Source organism: Heptranchias perlo, chromosome 7, assembly GCF_035084215.1.
Source record: "Heptranchias perlo isolate sHepPer1 chromosome 7, sHepPer1.hap1, whole genome shotgun sequence".
Lineage (NCBI taxonomy): Eukaryota > Metazoa > Chordata > Chondrichthyes > Hexanchiformes > Hexanchidae > Heptranchias > Heptranchias perlo.
The window spans coordinates 87,691,584-87,712,442 of record NC_090331.1 but is presented as its reverse complement, the minus strand read 5'-3'; the positions used below and the strand labels follow the sequence as shown (position 1 = coordinate 87,712,442).

Here is a 20,859-nt window from a genome sequence, read left to right as displayed (position 1 = left end):
TACTTGCCACTTATCAGCCCAAGCCTGGATGTTGTCCAGGTCTTGCTGCATGCGGGCTCGGACTGCTTCATTATCTGAGGGGTTGCGAATGGAACTGAACACTGTGCAGTCATCAGCGAACATCCCCATTTCTGACCTTATGATGGAGGGAAGGTCATTGATGAAGCAGCTGAAGATGGTTGGGCCTAGGACACTGCCCTGAGGAACTCCTGCAGCAATGCCCTGGGGCTGAGATGCTTGGCCTCCAACAACCACTACCATCTTCCTTTGTGCTAGGTATGACTCCAGCCACTGGAGAGTTTTCCCCCTGATTCCCATTGACTTCAATTTTACTAGGGCTCCTTGGTGCCACACTCGGTCAAATGCTGCCTTGATGTCAAGGGCAGTCACTCTCACCTCACCTCTGGAATTCAGCTCTTTTGTCCATGTTTGGACCAAGGCTGTAATGAGGTCTGGAGCCGAGTGGTCCTGGCGGAACCCAAACTGAGCATCGGTGAGCAGGTTATTGGTGAGTAAGTGCCGCTTGATAGCACTGTCGACGACACCTTCCATCACTTTGCTGATGATTGAGAGTAGACTGATGGGGCGGTAATTGGCCGGATTGGATTTGTCCTGCTTTTTGTGGACAGGACATACCTGGGCAATTTTCCACATTGTCGGGTGGATGCCAGTGTTGTAGCTGTACTGGAACAGCTTGGCTAGAGGTGCAGCTAGTTCTGGAGCACAAGTCTTCAGCACTACAGCTGGGATGTTGTCGGGGCCCATAGCCGTTGCTGTATCCAGTGCACTCAGCCGTTTCTTGATATCACGTGGAGTGAATCGAATTGGCCGAAGACTGGTTTCTGTGATGGTGGGGATATCGGGAGGATGCTGAGATGGATTATCCACTCGGCACTTCTGGCTGAAGATGGTTCTTTAATTTAATGAGAAGAAACTCACAGAGAAGAGCACACAGAAGGGATCAAGAGCTGATTCAGCAAACATGACGTGGATTTGGAGGTAGATGGTTTTGAGCTGGTCAGCTGGTGAAAAATGATGGCACCTTCATGAAAAATGATTGCATCTTCAAACCAGTTCTTAATACCTATGCGTTCTTAATAATCAGACAATGCAGACAACCAAAAACAGTTTATATTCGCAATGCACTTGAAGTTACGTTGTGCAAAACTAGCCGATATATATCAGAGATAATACCTCTGTTTAAATGGCTGACAGAGAAATGTCATGAGTCTATTAATCATTCAAATCGCACAGTGTAATGTCGAGGTGTGTATTTTTGCAACACAGATTTTTTTTTGACTATTGGTGCAGAAATGCAACTGAAGGGTTAACCAAAAATGTAAGAAAGTAAGAAAATTTACTGTAAGAACAACCAGAAGTGGAGGTTTATGACGTCAGAGAGTTCTTGGCAGCGCGGTAATTGTGTTGCTCAGTGTTAAATCATTCCTTGCCAGAAAGTCTTAATCTCTTTTTATACATTGATTTTTTTTTTGGTACACTAAACTGTTATGACAATCCCCCAATGTACCCAGTTGGACCGGCCTTGTAGTGAAACCAATAGTAAGATTATAAAACTGTCTTGGCACACATGTAATGGCAGTAGTTGGGGAATTGCAGATTACTGATTCAGTGAAGAGCTTCAATCAGCATCAGGTGTCAACGCAGAGCTGAGGGAGGTGACCTGCTGCCCCATATGGCTCGGGGGAGGGCAGTCTGCCCATTGTCATGTGATTAGCTGTGCTAGCTGATGGAGTGATTTTTTTTCCCCTTCCTCCTCGGCACCAGTGAGACAGATTTTGTTTCACTTTCAGTGATTTATCACGGCGTGAAAATGTGCACAGGTGGGAGTGGGTCGCAGGTTGGACAACAACGACTAGCATTTATACAGCGCCTTTAACATGGTGAAACACTCTCCAAGGAACTTCACAGGAGCGTTATCAGACAAAAATTGACACCGAGCCCCATTAGGAGATATTAGGGCAGGTGACCAAAAGCTTGGTCAAAGAGGTTTTAAGGAGCATCTTAAAGGAGGAGAGAGGTGGAGAGGTTTAGGGAGGGAATTGCAGAGCTTCGGGCCTAAGCAGTTGAAGGCACAGCTGCCATTGGAGGGGTGGAGAAAATCGGGGATGCACAAGAGGCCAGAATTGTAGGAATGCAGAGATTGCGGAGGATTGCAGGGCTGGGGGAGGTTACAGAGATAGTGGGGAGGGGGAAGGACGAGGCCATGGATGGATTTGAGCACGAGGATGAGAATTTTAAATTCGAGGCGTTCCCGGACCGGGAGCCATTGTAGGTCGGCAAGCACAGGGTTGACGGGCGAACAGGACTTGGTACGAGTTAGGATACGGGCAGCAGAGTTTTGGATGAGCTGAAGTTTACGGAGGGTGAAAGATGGGGGATCGGCCAGGAGAGCAATTGGAATAGTCGAGTCAGGAGGTAACGAAAGCATGGACAGAGTATTGAACCTGGTCAGTATGGAATATGGGTCTAAAGAACTCCTCCCCCATGCAACACAACCGCTGTTTGTCTCGAAAGCCCAGCAATGGCAACAGCTGAGATAAAGCCTATGAAAGCTCAAGCTCCCAGGCCGCAGCTTAATCCTAATTTGCGAGCACCTTGTTCAGGAGAAAGCACTGAGCCTGCTTAAAAAAAACTAATCAAACACAAAAGATTTCTGCCAACGTGGCATCTTACAAAACACTCGACAGTTTGCTGAGATCAGGCCAGGTTGATTTCACGCTATGCCCCGTCATAGTAAGTGATTAATTATCTGCGCAATGAGAGAAATTAACCACTTCACGATTCCGCTCCCTCTGGGGACTTGACAGGAGTGCGTTAGTAGACATCTGCGTTCTAAACGTCAAGGCGACCAGCTCAGCCACGGAGAGACGTCATGACCCCTATAGTGTGGAGCCCAAAACTGTACACAGGTGCATAAAGGCTGAAGCTGTGGTACCTCAAAGTCGCAGAAAGAAAGAAAGAAAGAAGGAAAGAAAGAAAAAGAAAGGACTTGCATTTATAAAGCGCCTTTCACAGCCTCAGGACGTCCCAAAGTCTAGGAAATGCAGCAGCCAGATCCCACAAACAACAATGTGATAATGACCAGATATTCTGTTTTCGCGATGTTGTTTGAGAGATAAATATTGGCCAGGGCACCTGCTCTTCTGTAAATACTGCTGTGGGATCTTTTACGTCCACCTGAGAGGGCAGAAAGGGCCTCGGTTTAACGACTCATCCAAAAGATGGATGGAGCTATGCTCTGCAGTTAACCCATGTTGTAGAGATATCATGTGAATGATTGGTGCTGACACAAGGGGCACAAAATATTCCTTTCCCCAGTGATGACATCCTTCACTTTGATATCTGAATGTTCGTACACCTTCTGACTTATTGATCGATTATTTTAGTTTGCGTCATTTCTTTGGTGAATATTAAAGCAGCAGTAAGCTGTAAATGCGTCCTAAGGCTTATGGAATTAATTTAGTGCTTACCGTGGCAATTTTGAGCAACGGGATACATTTTTAATGCAAATCATGCTTTCTAAATCCAAATATAGGTTAGTGTTGTGGGGGAGGAACTGCGTGAGGTGATAGCCAAGCTGCTTGGAAACATGATTCCAAAATGCAGCTCCTGATAATGTTGGGGAGAGAAAGGGTGGGGTTGATAAAATCAATTTTTATAGCAGATTGACTTTAAGTAAAACAATTATCTTAAGTGGAGATTATTTAGGTAGCCTCTGAATAGCAAAGCACTTTGTCATTTTAATTTTGTCATCTAACGTTAACCGTGAGAGTCTTCAGATTGTTCAGTTAAAAGCCCGATTGATGGGTTGTTGCAAGTGCAGCGTTTTAGGAAATTATTTTCTTAAACTATTTTTAAAAAAAATGCTGAGTTTTGTGCTCTTCAAGGCAAGGGGTGTTGGTTCTGGGAATTGGAATGTTCTCCATTGCAGACTCCCACTGCCATTGCCAAGTTCTCAAGTGTAAGGCACGGCTGGGTGAGGTGTAAAGTTTCCTCTACTCTGCCCCAACAAGGTGCCTCAGCTTTACCTACGAATGAGGACTCTATTGCACCAGTCTGACGTTATTCCAGTTCCCATGTCAGTCTTCCTGTGGCTGCTCTGCATGAGATTGCCAATTCATGCCCAGCTAGGGGCAGTTATATAGTATGGGCACATGCGTGCTAGGGACTGAGGCTCAGTTGGGAGCACTCTCTCGTCCCTGAATCAGAAGGTCATGGGTTCAAGTCCCACTCCAGAGTCTTGAGCACAAAATCTAGACTGGTTTTGCCATTCATTGCCAGATCTGGCTGGACCACACAAAGCACTTTCGGGTCCTGCTCTCCTCTGCCAAAACTGTTCATTATTTCAGCAGTCCTCGATTGCAAAGATAGCCCCCGGCTTCTCTTCACTACAAACCGTCTTCTTAAACCCCTCTCCCCTGCCCCCTCCACCCTCACCTCCAACAAGTGTGAGGAGCTCATGGACTTCTTTGTCACTAAGTTTGAGACTATCCGTTCAGCTGCCTCTGCCACGATCCTCCCTTCCCCGATCCTCCCTTCCCCATGCCCACCAATCCAAGCTTCTCCCAAGATTCCTCCCTGCCCTAGCCCTGAACTTGCGTCTTTCTCGAGTTTCTCGCTTATCTCCCCTCATGGCCTCTCCGAGCTCATCTTGACCTTCTGCTCCCTCGACCCTGTTCCCACCAGACTGCTGACTGCCCAACTTCCCTTCCTGGCCCCCATGTTAGCTGATATTGTCAACGGTTCCCTCTCCTCAGGTACTGACCCCCTCCCCTTCAAATCTGCCGTCATCACACCCCTTCTCAAACAACCCACCCTTGACCCCCCTGTCCTTGCAAACTACTATCCCATCTCCAACCTCCCTTTCCTCTCCAAAGTCCTTGAACATGTTATCACCTCCCAAATCCGTGCCCATCTTTCCCGCAATTTCATGTTTGAATCCCTCCAATCAGGTTTCTGCCCCTGCCACAGTACTGAAAAAGCCCTTATCAAAGACGCAAATGACATCCAGGTGACTGTGACGATGGTAAACTATCTCTCCTCATCCTTCTCGACCTGTCTGCAGCCTTTGACACGGTTGACCACACCGTCCTCCTCCAGTGTCTCTCCCCCGTTGTCCAGCTGGGTGGGACTGCGCTCGCCTGGTTCCATTCTTATCTATCCAGTCATAGCTAGAGAATCGCCTGCTATGGCCTCTCTTCCCCCTCCTGCACTGTTACCTCTGGAGTTCCCAAGGATCTATCCTTGACCCCCTCCCATATCTCATCTATATGCTGCCCCTCGGCGACATCATCCGAAAACACAACGTCAGATTCCACATGTACGCTGATGACACCCAGCTCTACCTTATAACCATCTCCCTCGGCTTCTCCACTGTCTCTCATTTGTCACATTGCTTGTCCGATGAGCAAAAATTTCCTCCAACTAGATATTGGGAAGACCGAAGCCATTGTCTTTGGTCCCTGCCGCAAACTCCGTTCCCTAGCCACTGACTCGATCCCTCTGTCTGACCACTGTCTGAGGCTGAACCAGACCGTTCGCAACCTTGACGTCCTATTTGACCCTGAGATGAGCTTCCGACCACATATCCTCTCCATCACCAAGACCGCCTACATCCACCTCCATAACATCGCCCATCTCCGCCCCTGCCTCAGCTCATCTGCTGCTGAAACCCTCATCCATGCCTTTATTACCTCCAGAATGGACTGTGCCAATGCTCTCCTGGCTGGTTTCCATCTTCCACCCTCCATAAACTTGAGCTCATCCAAAACTCTGCTGCCTGTATCCTAACTCACATCAAGTCCCGTTCTCCCATCACCCCTGTGCTCGCTGACCTACATTGGCTCCCGGTCCGGGAACGCCTCAATTTTAAAATTCGCACCCTTGTGTTCAAATCCCTCCATGGCCTCGCCCCTCCCTGTCTCTGTGACCTCCTCCAGCCTTACAACCCTCTGAGATCTCAGTGTTGTTGTTTGTTTTTGTTTTTGTAGACTGACACTCCAGTGCCAGTACTGAGGGAGTGCTGCACTGTTGGAGGGTCAGTACTGAGAGAGTGCTGCACTGTTGGAGGGTCAGTACTGAGGGAGTGCTGCACTGTTGGAGGGTCAGTACTGAGGGAGTGCTGCACTGTTGGAGGGTCAGTACTGAGGGAGTGCTGCACTGTTGGAGGGTCAGCACTGAGGGAGTGCTGCAGTGTCGGAGGGTCAGTACTGAGGGAGTGCTGCAGTGTCGGAGGGTCAGTACTGAGGGAGTGCTGCAGTGTTGGAGGGTCAGTACTGAGGGAGTGCTGCAGTGTCGGAGGGTCAGTACTGAGGGAGCGCTGCACTGTCGGAGGGTCAGTACTGAGGGAGTGCTGCACTGTCGGAGGTGCCATCTTTCGGATGAGATGTTAAACCGAGGCTCCGACTGCTCTCTCAGGTGGACGTAAAAGATCCTGTGGCATTATTTCGAAGAAGAGCAGGGAAGTTCTCCCTGGTGTCCAGGCCAATATTTATCCCGCAACCCACATCACTGAAACAGATTATCTGGTTATTTATCATATCGCTGTTTGTGGGACCTTGCTGAGCGCAAAATTGGCTGCTGCATTTCCTAAATTGCAACAGTGCCAACACTTCAAAAAGTACTTAATTGGCTGTAAAGCGCTTTGGGACGTCCTGAGGTCGTGAAAGGCGCTGTAAAAATGCAAGCTCTTTCTTTCTTTCAAATGCTCCTTCTCTAATGGGCACAGGGAATGCTCCGTGTCTAATATATACACCAGGTGCACCTTCTCTGTGATATGCTGATATCAGTGTCGTGTGAACCAGCTGGTACAGGAGCACTGCAGTGAACATCACATGGTACAGAAACATTTCAGACTCTGTGATTTAGTCTGTCAGCCTGCAGTGTATTTAAAGTGGAAGTGTTTGCTCTGATACGCAGTTGAAATTTATATATGGAAGGCCAGTGGTGTTAGTGGAAAAACAGAAGGCATCCTGGGATTTTGACTTTTTCTTTAACTAAAAGCGCGCAAAAGCACTTCCGGCCCCCGCCCACAGTTAACTTGCAAACATGCTCTTTGAATTTGCTCCTCTGTTTCAGGAGTTGACAGCTGGAGTCTCAGTGCCAGGTGCTTCATGTTCAGATAGCCCGGGCCGTTGTCTGGACACTTCGAGTCCAATGGATGGTCCAGTAGACCCTGGTTCTGCCGTCGACATTTATCAGCATTCACGGGATGCAGCTGATCTCCCTCTCTCACGTGTAGGCTATCCCTATCATTTCACCTGTAATGTCACATTCAAGTACAGAAAAACAACCTAAGCCCCAAAAATGGATTAAATGTCATTATGCCCGCACTGTACATAGACGTTACAACACGGAAACAGGCCATCCGGTCCAACCAGTCCATGTTGGCATTTATCCTCCACCCGAACAAATAACTCCAATCACATTTTCCTGCCCTTTCCCCAAATCCCTTCGTCCCCATTGTAAGAATATCAATATGTTTTTACATTGTTTTTAATACGGAACAAAGACTGGACAGTTAATGTAGGAATTATGGTTAAACAACACGAGTAGATTAGAATTGGTTTAAACTGTGTGCTCACAGATCCTATCTTTTGATCACAATGACACTGCTGAAGTAAAGTCATAGTTCAGGAAGAGCAATGATTGCTGAGATAACGTTGGAACACGGGGATAACATTAAAACTCAGCAAGAAATGGACATTGTGCTGGTTAATGAGAAGGCTGCATGTTTGGTAAAACAATATAAATGAGAGAAACAAAGCTGAACTCAGTTGGGGAACTTTAGCTACCTTCAAGGAGAGGTACCATGAACGACCTGGATAGACAATCGCTCACAATTCCAGGGGAGTTCTTTACACGTAAGTTTCTAGATGTAGGACTGCGTGTATTGCTCTGTATATAGTCTTAAGATTAATGTTTTGAAACAATAATAAATGAAGTTAATTGTCAGATATATTACTGTCTCTAGTAACCACGAATGTGTTATTAAAAGGATAAGGATTATCCAACACCCTATCACCTATATCCCATCTAATCTTGAATGTTGACATAGTTTCTGCCTCAACCACTAATTCTAGAAGTGAGTTCCACACAAGCCTCTGTGTAAAGGGGTTTCTCCTGCCCTCTGTTCTAAATCTCTTGCATTGTAATCTTGCACCTAAGGCCCCTCATTCTTGACTGGAAACAACCTGTTTCTATCTACCCTGTCCCATCCTTTCATAATGGTTAACACTGTAGCAGAACTGTTTACTTTATAGTAATTTAACTCTATTCTGCTGCCTCCATTTGTTATGATGTATCTTTCTGGTGGTGTATCATGAAGAGACTGGTTTACTGTCGCAGCCACGCACCACCAAGCCTGTTTTATTTTACCCCTCCCTATCCCTGTAACCTCCTCCAGCCCTACAATCCTCCGAGATCTCTGCGCTCCTCCAATTCTGGCCTCTTACACATCCCTGGTTTTAATCACTCCACCATTGGCGGCTATGCCTTCCCAAAACCTCTCCTCTCGTCACCACTCTCTCCTCCTTTAAGATGCTCCTTGAAACCTACCTCTTTGACCGAACTTTTGGTCACCTGTCCTAATATTTCCTTGTGTGGCTCGGTGTCAAATTTTGTCTGATTACGCTCCTGTGAAGCACCTTGGGACGTTTTAATACGTTAAATGCACTGTATAAATGCAAATTGTTGTTGTTTATTTATATTATAAGTTTGGAGTGGATATTGACACCAATGAGTTGGAGGCGAGGTCGGACTTACAGCAAACAGAGTCTACTTAAACAGAGTCTCTACGCACTACAGCAAACAGAACTCATGACCGAAACCACAGCAGTCTCCCGATAAAAGCAGGATTATTTCTCCAGCAAAATGCAGAGTGGAGGATAGTTACATAATACAAATGATGTGCGTAAAATCAATCTCAGTCACTTACAGCAATGTGATCTCCAGGTGTGATTGATGGGGGAATTACCCAATCATCTTCATTATGGCCTGGACTTGTTGGGGGGTTAAATTGGTTAATCCCCGAAAACGTAACATTCGTGCTGCCTGGTGATTGCAGTGATTGCTGCATGCAGCCAACGCTACCTGCACTACTGATCGGCTGCACGCACCAGCAGGGGGTCTTGATATCGGGAGTGGCTGGCGCTATTTAAAGGCAGCCTGCACCTCTTAAAGGGGAGGTGCACTTTGGCTGCTGGAAGTGTTTTGGGAAGTGAATCTGTGCTGCAAAGTATTGAAGAATGGCTGGGCCTGCGAGAGAGCGTGTACCAGGGTTCTCTGACGATGCACTAGAGGCCTTGGTGGAAGAGGTGGACAGATGGAGGGCCATCCTTATATCCACAGGGGGCAGGAGGCCCTCCAGACATGCTGAAGATGCAGTGGGAGGCTGTGGCGCACGAGGTGAATTTCAGGAGCGTCACATCACGCACATGGATGCAGTTCAGGAAGAGGTTCAATGATTTGACCCAAGTGGTCAAGGTGAGTGAGTTCAAGTTTCAAGTGGTATCTCCTACCAACTGCACCATTAGCCTCATCCACTGCTCCACGCACTACACCGCTGTCACCCACCCAACAAACTCTTTCAATCACTACTCAACCCTTCAAATCACATGCTGCATCTCACCCTCACACATTACCACTGGCAAGCCGCACACCCACAACTCACAGGTCACACATATTGGCAGCTATTCAACCATGGCAGCGACATCACCCAAACATCTCTCAGGACCCTCACTGACACACTTCCCTCTTTCTTGCAGGAGAAGGTGTTGCAAAACAGCAGGCAGCAGGAAAGAACGGACGGAGGACAGTACGCCTACACGTCCTCATCCCCATGAAGGAGACAGTGCTGTCCATCATTGGACGGGCTTTGGCTGAGGCCTTGACCACTGGCAGTGCTGGAGGTATCGATGAGGAGGGTCTTTGCATACTTAGTCTCCTTCTCGCTTCCCACTTCCCCCTCATCCCACAATCTTTTCTGACTCACGTGCTGCTGATGGTGTGAGGACGTACATCTTACTTTCTCCTCTCCCTTCACCACAACTCAACCCGTGTCCCTTTCAGATACTCAAGAAGTGGAACCTGCACAGTCAGAGGAGGCAAAGGAAGACAACAGTGATGATGCAGACACACTGTCACTCGATCTTACACTTGCTTCCACCAGCTCAGAGACTGACACTGCGTGTCCTTTAGAGGCTAGGATAGAGGCGGGATCTGCACATGGTGAGACACCGGGCACAAGTGTGCAGGAGCCAGGGCGGGGGGAACGAATACTGCAGGTGCCAGCTCGCCAGAGGGTGAGGTCGCTCACTTGTTCTGCTGCAGAAAAGTCAGATGATGACTTTGATAGGCCAGGCTACAGAAGACGGCTGCACTGGAAAGCCTGCCAGAAAGCCTGCGCACAATGTCAAGGGGTATGGAGAGGTCCAGCTTCAACTTGCGCAGAGCTTGGAGCCCATCCTTTCCCACATGGAATGGGTGGTCACCTCCATCAGCACACCTGTGGAGCCCACCACGATGCAGCGTCTGATGACCAATGTCTCAGCTTCCATTGCAGCACAAACATCAGTCCAGCAATCTGTTCTCCAGCCGATCACCAGGATTGCTGAGGCGCTGCTCCGGGAGAGTGGGAGTGGAGCCATGGCAGTCGAGCCTGCTGTCCTTTCTCAGGATGACAGCATTCCAGCTCCCACCCCTGCCATTCCGAAACCCTTGTGGTTGCCAGCCAGTCAGCCAGCCAGGCCAGACTGCTGCAGCCCAGACCAAGATGGTGCAGTCTGCAGTCGGGCCCTCTCAGCCCAGAGCTGCTCGAAGTCGTCTTCCGCGGCCATCTGCACTCTCCTCAATTGCAGCTCAGCAGCCTTCCACCACCCATGCTCCAGCCATTGGGGATGAACCTCGTAGGAGCACTAGGAAAGGTAAAGGCACACGAACGACAGGCACTAAGGGAGTGCACAAGGATGAATAGCATCAGTTTATTTGAATCATTTGATGTGTAAATCTGTAAAAGGTTGTGAATTTGTATTTGGTGTTGGTTTTCATTTCTGCGATGAATTGAGGGAGGAAGTAATCGTAGAAACATAGAATCATTGAATGGTTACAGTAGAGAAGGAGGCCATTCGAGCCCATGCTGGCTCTTTGTAAGAGCAATCCAGTTAGTCCCATTTCCCTGTTCTTGCCCAGTAGCCCTGAAAATGTTTTCCTTTCAAGTATTTATCCAATTCCTTTTTGAAAGCAACGATTGTATCTGCTTCCACCACCCTTTCAGACAGTGCATTCTAGATCAGAACTACTCGCTGCGTAAAAAAGTTTTCCCACATGTCGCCTTTTGGTTCTTTTGCCAATCACCTTAAATCTGTGTCCTCTGGTTCTTGACCTTTCCGCCAGTGGAAACAGTTTCTCTTTATTTACTTTATCTAAACCCTTCATGACTTCAGCTTTGCTGACAAGCCTATTATGTGGCACTTTATCAAAAGCCTTTTGAAAGTCAATATACACATCATGAACCGCATTGCCCTCATCAAGCTCTCTGTTATCTCATTAAAAAAAAACTCAATCAAGTTAGTTAAACATGATTTGCCTTTAACAAATCCATGCCGGCTTTCCTTTATTAATTCACACTTGTCCAAGTGACTGTTAATTTTGTCCCGGATTATCGTTTTCTAAAAGTTTCCCACCACCGAGGTTAAACTGACTGGCCTGTAATTGCTGGGTTTATCCTTACACCCTTTTTCAAGGGTGTGAGGGTAACATTTGCAAGGCTGTAACATTTGCAATTCTGCAAATGGGAGGAGAATTTGATGGTCATGTTGGAGAGGAAAGGGAAGGAGTGCGGGATTGTAGGTGAACGGGGGGGGATGTCGTTGAGGTTACTGGTTTCACTCATTAATAATCTGATCGTGCAGAGCTCTGGCAATCAGGGCCTGTCTACCTTGTTTCCTCCCTGCCTCTTCCTGCACTTCCTCTTCCTCCTACTCCACTTCCTCCTTCTTCCTCTCCTCCTCCACTTCCTGTTCTGTCTCTTCCTCCTCCTCCCTCTTCTGGCAGCTTGTCCTGCTCTGCTGGCCTCTCTGCATGCTCCCAGTCATGTTCAATTCCCAGAGAAAGCCCTAGTAGACCACCCATGTCTGGCAGCGCTCTTGTTCAACACACGATTTTAAATGCCACTGACAGTACTGTAAGACCAACCACTCTGTATATAATATTGCAACTTTCTCCAAGTCTAGGAAACTTCCACAAACACCCATAATTGTACCTGCAGCCAGAATAACTAATCCAGCAACTAACCTGTAACTCCTGCATGCTCCCTTAAAATAGCGCTGGTGGGGTGGGTGGGGGGGTTCCTTCATGCCCTTTAACTCCTGTTCAGGTGTGTGAGGTTGGGACAGTGCATTGGCTGGAGTGGGGAGTTCGAAAATACTGCCGGCTGCTTCATATCAGCTTTGCACACTGATTAATGTCATAATCTCCCTACTCTACATGCTGCTGGCGTTCGTTAGGTGCATGTGTGCCAATGCCTTTACCAAGATGGCATCCTGTGCACGTCACACCAGAACTGTGCGCGTGCGTCTCGGACGCCATTTTAGGGGTTTATGTGTCCGTGTAGCGCTTACAACACGGGCGCTACATGGCCCAATTTAGCCCCCGTGTCACTAATTGCAGCCTGTGTGGTACAGTGCCACACTGTGGAGAAGTACCAGTGTAACAGCCAAATAGACCATTTAAAAGCTTGCCTAATAACCTAGCGGGTAAAGTTGCCATCCGATGTAGTACTAAAGCCGTACAGAGCAGAGTCGGCTGACCTCAGCCACAGCAGTTAAGGTGCTCCAGTTAGTCATGGCTCAGTGGGTAGCACTCTCACGTCTGAGTCAGAAGATCATAGGTTCAAGTCCAACTCTAGAGATTCAAGCACAAGAATCTAGGCTGTCCCTCCAGTGCAGTACTGACGGAGTGCTGTACTGTTGGAGGTGCCGTCTTTTGGATGAGACATTAAAACGAGACCCCATCTGCCCCCTTAGGTGGACCTAAAAGATCCCACGGCACTATTTCGAAGAAGAGCAGGGGAGTTCTCCTCGGTGTCCTGGCCAATATTTATCCCTCAACCAACATCACTAAAACAGATGATCTGGTCATTAACACATTGCTGTTTGTGGGACCTTGCTGTGCGCAAATTGGCTGCCGTATTACAACGGTGACTACACTTCAGAAAGTACTTCATTGGATGTAAAGTGCTTTGGATCGTCCAGAGGTTGTGAAAGGCAGAATATAAATGCAAGTCTTAGTTTCTTACTATCTTTTCCAATAAGAGTCGGCACCTTCTGGTTAGGAGAGGAATAAATGGAAAAATATAAAACCTTTTATAATAAAAAGTAAACATAAAACTTTTTATAATAAAATAAACATTTTTAGATGGGAAAAATTTCACATTGAATCATGGAATGATACAACACAGAAGGAAGCCATTCGGCCCATCGTGCCTGTTCTGGCTCTTGCAAAAAGCTATCCAATTAGTCCCACTCCCTTGCTCCTTCCCCATAGCTCTGCGTATTTTTCATGGAATAGAATCATAGGATGGTTACAGCACAGAAGGAGGCCATTCGGCCCGTCAAGTCCGTGCGGCTCTCTGCAAGAGCAATCCAGCTAGTCCCACTCTCCCGCCCTTTCCCCGTAGCCCTGCAATTTTTTTTCCTTCAAGTATTTATCCAGTTCCCTTTTGAAAGCCACAATTGAATCTGCCTCCACCACCCTTTCAGGCAGTGCATTCCAGATCATAACCACTTGCTGCATAAAATTTTTTTTCCTCATGTCGCCTTTGGTTCTTTTGCCAGTCACCTTAAATGTGTGTCACTGGTTCTTGACTCTTCCGCCAATGGGAACAGTTTCTCTCTATCTACTCTGTCTAGACCCCTCATGGTTTTGAACACCTCTATCAAATCTCCTCACAACTTTCTCTGCTCTAAGGAGAACAACTCCAGCTTCTCCAGTCTATTCATATAACTGAAGTTCTTCATCCCTGGAACCATACTATTGAATCTTTTCTGCATCCTCTCTTAAGACCTTCACGTCTTTCCTAAAGTGCGGAGCCCAGAATTGGACACAGTACTCCAGTTGTGGCTGAACCAGTGTTTTCTAAAGATTCATCATGACTTCCTTGCTTTTGTACTCTATGCCTCTATTTATAAATGTAAGGAATCTTACAACACCAGGTTATAGTCCAACAGTTTTATTTGAAAATCACAAGCTTTCGGAGATTATCTCCTTCGTCAGGTGAGTGAGTGAATGAAAGGTTCTCAAATCGTATATCTTATATTAGGCTGGGACACGATCACACCAATCAAAGGTGTCGTTGGTGTTCAGACAGGTTAGCCACGGAAAACAGTACGTCCTTTGATTGGTGTGATTGTGTCCCAGCCTAATATAAGATATGCGATTTGAGAACCTTTCATTCACTCACTCACCTGACACAGGAGATAATCTCCGAAAGCTTGTGATTTTCAAATAAAACTGTTGGACTATAACCTGGTGTTGTAAGATTCCTTACATTTGTCCACCCCAGTCCATCACCGGCATCTCCACATCATGTTTATTTATAAAGCCCAGGATCCTGTATGCTTTTTAACCGCTTTCTCAACCTGCCCTGCCACCTTCAGTGATTTGTGCACATATACCCCCAGGTCTCTCTGTTCCTGCACCCCCTTTTAGAATTGTACCCTTTAGTTTATATTGCCTCTCTTCGTTCTTCCTACTAAAATGTATCACTTCGCACTTCTCTGCGTTAAATTTCATCTGCCACGTGTCCGCCCAGTTCACCAGCCTGTCTATATCCTCTTGAAGTCTATCACTATCCTCTTCACTGTTCATTACATTTCCAAGTTTTGTGTCATCTGCGAATTTTGAAATTGTGCCCTGTACACCTAAGTCCAAGTCATTAATATATATCAAGAAAAGCAGTGGTCCTAGTACCGACCCCTGGGGAACACCACCGTATACCTCCCTCCAGTCCGAAAAACAACCGTTCACCACTACTCTGTTTCCTGTTAGTTAGCCAATTTCGTATCAATGTTGCCCCTGCCCCTTTTATTCCATGGGCTTCAACTTTGCTGACAAGCCTATTATGTGGCAATTTATCAAACGCCTTTTGGAAGTCTGTATACACATCATCAACCATATTGCCCTCAACTACCCTCTCTGTTACCTCATCAAAAAACTCATTCAGGTTAGTTAAACACAATTTGCCTTTAACAAATCCGTCTGGCTTTCCTTAATTAATCCGCACTTGTCCAAGTGACTGTTAATTTTGTCCTGGATTATTGTTTCTAGAAGTTTCCCCACCACCGAGGTTAAACTGACTGGCCTGTAGTTGCTGGGTTTATCCTTACACCCCTTTTTTGAACCAGAGTGTAATATTTACAATTCTCCTGTCCTCTGGCACCACCCTGGTAGCTAAGGATGATTGGAAGATTATGGCCAGTACCTCCGCAATTTTCACCCTTACTTCCCTCAGCAACCTAGGATGCATCCCATCCGGACCGGGTGACTTATCTACTTTAAGTACAGCTAACCTTTCCAGTATCTCCTGTTTATCAATTTTTAGCCCATCCAGTATCACCTTTGCATCCTCTCTAAGGCCTTGACATCCTTCCTAAAGTGTGGAGCCCAGAATTGAACACAGTACCCCAGCTGGGGCCTAACCAGTGATTTATAACGGTTTAGCATAACTTCCCTGCTTTTGTACTCTATGGAGGGAATTTTAACCCCTCCATGACGGGCAGGAGAGGAGAGGGTGGGGTGGGTTGCTAATTTTGCAAAAATCCGAAACCCGACCCCACCCCGTTGCGAATGCGCCTACTTGTTTGTTTAACTGAAGTGGGTTTGGGTGCAGCCGCTCTGGAGAGGCGGGTCAGTGATTATAATATGTTCATGAGTGTCCTTTCCTGAAATTTTGGCAGTGTTTTGAAATTAATGCCTCCTGCACGGGTTTCCCGAGGCTCGGGAATCTCGGCAGTAAAAGGGTGGCAAGATTGAGCGGCATTTTCTGGAGATGGTTAAAGGTCAGGTGTCCCTATATGAAAAAAGGCTCAGTACTCACAGCTGCTTTCTTAGTTCCCTCTGGGAAACGGTTTTGTGAGAGTTCTTGTTGTGAGAGACAGTTTGGAGGTGTTCACACAGACAACATCAGGATGGGTGGCGCCATGGCTACTTTAGATTGGACTTCGGATGAGGAAGACAATCACCATCCACGGCAGCAAGGTCATGCTATGGTGGGAGCTGCAGGTGGGTAACGGAGAGGGGGGGCAACAGAGAGGTCGAGTTCGCAGGAGGCACTGCCCACCTAACAGGGTGCACAGACAGAGGCTCAGCTTCCTTGATCTCTCTGAAGAGCAATGCTTCCGGAGGCTGAGATTGTCATGTCAGGTGGTCACAGATATCTGCAGCCTCCTAGAAGAAGACCTGCTCCCTGCTGGACCTGGTGGCCGCACATTACCCGTGGCTGTGAAAGTCACCACTGCCCTCTATGTTTTTTGCCTCTGGTTGCGCTACTGGCGACATAGCGAGGGTCAGCCATTCGGCTGCAGATAAAGTACATAAGGCAGGTGACGGATGGGTTGTTTGCCAGGGCTGGGAGTTAAGTAAACTTCCCTCGTGATGACAGTAGTCAGTATGAGTGAGCACTCAGATTCACGTCTCTGGCTGGCTTCCCACAGGGTGCCATCGATTGCACACATGCAGCAATCCGAGCACCACCTGATCAATCAGGAGCATTCGTCAACCGCAAGGGATTTCATTCCATCAATGTTCAGCTGGTGTGCAAAACACAAGGAAAGGTCCATGCAGGTCTGCGCCAGATTCCCTGGGAGTTGCCATGATGCTCTCATACTGAGGCAGTCCAACATCCCCGATCTGTTCATCCGGGAACCTGCCTTAAGGGGTGGCTGCTTGGCAACAAAGGATATCCTCTTCAAACCTGGCTGATGACACCTGTGAGGAATCCCACCAATGAACCCCAACAGTGCTACAGTGCGAGCCATATCACCACTAGATGCACTTCAGGTCAGATCTGGAGGCACCCTTCAGTACTCTCTAGCGAGGGTCTCTACAATGATCGCGGCGTGCTGCGTTCTGCACAACATAGCGCAGCAGTGAGAATTAGAAGTGGAGGAGGAACAAGGCGCTCAGCACTCCTCATCTGATGAGGATTCCAATGGAGAGGTGGAGGAGAAGGAAGATGAAGATGGGGCACCCAAAGGCCAGACCAGCCGCTGACATTGCTGCTCGGGATGCTGGGGATAGCTCGACGGTTCAGTTAGTCACTCACACTGGACCAAAGTAATTATCACATCCCCCGCCCCCTCCCGTCCCCACCCCCACTGACACAGAGCAGTCCTGTAACCAACCATCCACCCATTGCACGTCCCCCAATTGATCCCCATCAATTCATATCTTCACATTCATCAGCAAGCAACTGAAAAGGCGAGTTGCCACTCGGCAGGCAACACGGGAAACTGCTGCAAATTAAAAAATATATGTGAGTTGATTAAAAAAAGGAAATTTAATAACATAACATTTTCATAAACACTCGTCTACACCCTTGGTGAATTACAATGTTTTCTTTTCCTTTCCCTACCACTGCTCCATGGTGCAACCCCTGTGACTTCAGCAGAGGTAGAGGCAGGCGGCTCAGATCCTTTCCCTGACCGCTGAGATGATCTTGGCTGACGCTCTCTGTGTGTTGGAGCCCGTGAGGGCCCTGCAAAAGTCTGCTCCACCTGCACCTGTGCAGGGGCAGACTGAGCCATCGGGAGAGGAGGCAGCATTGTGGGTACTGGTTGGGTGGTGGGGCGGGGGGGGGGAGGGTAATGGGTGAGACGTGCAAGCACTTTGAGTGGGATCCCCACTTCCATGCCCCCTTTCGCCATCATCCCTCTCCTGGGCCAGCGGCACATCACTCCTACCTCTCTGCTGGGGAGCAGCTTGGTGCAGATCAGCGACGCCTTGTAAGGCCACGGATAAGGTGTTTGTCATCCTTTTTAAGGGGGCAGACACGTTGGCTTCCAAAGTCTGCACGGCCGTGGTCGGGGTCTGCAGGGACTGATTAGATTGCCACGATTAAAGTTCCACAGAGGAGGCCACTTTATCCATGGAAACATCCTCGCAGTGGCCTGTGACATCAATCCATAAATGTTCGAACTGGACTCCCCCACCCTCTCTGCTATTGTGGAGCGTGTGCCTGGCGTGACTGCCAGTGCCTCACAGATTTACTGCTGACCCTCTACCATTCTCCTTTTCATCGATGGCCCCCCGGGGTTCAGCATCTGTACCCAGCTGAGCAGAGTTTGGAGAGGAGTGCGCCCTCCGACGTGGACTCTCCACATCTGTCCCTACCACCACTCTCTGCTCGTGCTCACTTGTGAACTGTTTCTCACCAGGTGAGAAGCCACCTATATGCCTAAGAGGACCCAATAGTGACTGGTTGGCATGTGTCCTGTGACGGTGGACCCGCAGAAGGAATCAGCTCCTTTGAGGAATTGTCGTCCAGAAGGGCCATGGGCTGCTGTTCTTCCCATTAGTAATGGCCCCAGAGCAGAGAAGAGACAGATATGAATTAGTAATGGCAGTGTAAAAATGTTGCTACTTAGTATAGTTAAGATGATCATATTTCACTCGGTGCTGAAATCAAGTCAACATGACTGGGTCTTGTAAGAGATGTGGGTCGGAGATATTTAACACTGTTACCAGGCAGCTGCGAAGTCCCAGTCTCTCTATCTCCGACAGTCAGAGACGCAGATATGCCATTGATCTCCATGGACTCTTCCTCTACACATGTCAACTGCACTATCTGTGACGGGCCACCTCTAGTCCTTTCCCACTCCCCTGTGTTTTGTGCTCGCTTCTCCCGCAAGGGGGTGCGACACACCTATGCGTGTCTGTAAGGCATGTGTTCACCTGATGGATGCAGAGCATTCAGTGAGGGTGGCTATCAGGCAGATGTATCACGAGCATGGGAACACCTCTACCTGCACGTTCCACTCCAAGTCACACACCAGCCTGACTTGGAAATATATCGCCGTTCCTTCATTGTCGCTGGGTCAAAATCCTGGAACTCTCTACCTAACAGCACTGTGGGAGAACCGTCACCACACGGACTGCAGCGGTTCAAGAAGGCGGCTCACCACCACCTTCTCGAGGGCAATTAGGGATGGCCAATAAATGCCGACTTTGCCAGCGACGCCCACATCCCATGAATGAATAAAAAAAGTGTGCCACTGGCATGCATTTGAGGACGTGTGTTTACAATCGGGTAAGCTGTCTGAGGTGGCATCACATTATATAAGTAGTGGGGTGAGTGGCTGTGGTGGATGGATACATTTGGGTGTGAGGAAGTTAATAGAAAGTGAACGACGGGTGCTTTTGAAACTTAAGTGGGAGTGAGGAGTGATGTGATGGAGTACAAGACAGCTTAACAAGACAGAGTGAGAGGGAGCAGGTGCCCTACAAGATGTAGGTGAATCTGCAACTGTGCTCACCTTTCCTGACCTGGTTAGATCATTAAATCGGTTCCTGTACTGGATCCAGGTGCGGGGCACTACAATCCTGCTGCTGACCTCCTCAGCCACTCTAACTACGTCTTCTTTGTCACAGCAGCAGGTTTCTTCTTGCCGATGCTTGGGAATATTACCTCCTTCCTGCTCCTTACTGCACCCAGCAGTGCATCAAGTGACCCCTCATTGAGGCAGGGTGCAGCCTTTGAACGTCCTGTCTCCATCTTCGAATTTTTCCATCGCTGTATTAGTGCTCCCAACTCCACCAAATTCCATCTTTGCTTTGGCCCTTTAAATAGCTTAGTTGAGATCACGTCCTGCGGGTGTGCATCACGCCCGCTTACACGCATTGGAGGCGCGAAACTCAGAAGTAAAATATAATGAGGTATCCATGTTGAAATCTGACATTTCCACACATCCAAACATCTTGTGGGTTTCACGCCCGCTATCGTTTCCCCCTCCCTCCGGCTCAGAACCTGCCTCTGCGTTATTATTGGGCCCCATGCCTCTATTTATAAAGCCCAGGATCCCATGTGCTTTTTTGACAGCCTTCTCAACTTGTCCTGCCACCTTCAAAGATTTGTGTACATACACCCCCAGGTCTCTCTGTTCCTGCATCCTCTTTAAAATTGTACCATTTCGTTTATATTGCGCCTCCTCATTCTTCCTACCAAAATGTAACACTTCACACTTCTCTACGTTAAATGTCATCTGCCATGTGTCTGCCCATTTTACTAGTCTGTCTGTCCTCCTGAAGTCTGTTACTATCCTCCACATTTTGTTTACTGCATTTCTGAGTTTCGTGTCATCTGCAAACTTTGAAATTACACCCTGTATACCCAAGTCCAGGTCATCAATATATATCAAAAAGAGCAGTGGTCCTAATACTGACCCCTGGGGAACATCACTGTACACTTCCCTCTGGTCCGAAAAACAACCGCTCATCAATAATGCTTTTTTAGTGTTTTTTGTTTAATGTTTTTCAAACGTTCCTTTTTGTAGAATTTTTTCCCCCTATAAGTTATCTGTCTTAATTTCTGCCTGCTCTTCATATCTTTGTTCCAGAGAAGGTTGGGGAATGACCTAGTTCCAGACACATAGCTGTCAAGATCAGTGATATGTTAGGAGTGAGAATTATGATTAGAATTAAGAGTGAGCGAGAATGTTAAACTCATTTAAACCTATGGAGCTCTGTTTAACTTTAGGAATGAGATAAGTCGAAAGGCTAAATGAACGAGCCTCGCTCCAAATGATTGAGACTGAGCAGGATTGCACACAGTCACTGGGAGGCACT

The 20,859-nt window shown here is 47.7% G+C and overlaps 1 protein-coding gene across 1 annotated transcript in view; it reads left to right on the top strand.

Annotated features, from left to right (window-relative positions):
- The window catches only part of LOC137324057 (disintegrin and metalloproteinase domain-containing protein 23-like), a 156,279-nt gene that overhangs the window by 57,913 nt on the left and 77,507 nt on the right, over window positions 1-20,859 (top strand). The gene's annotated exons all lie outside the window — the stretch shown is intronic.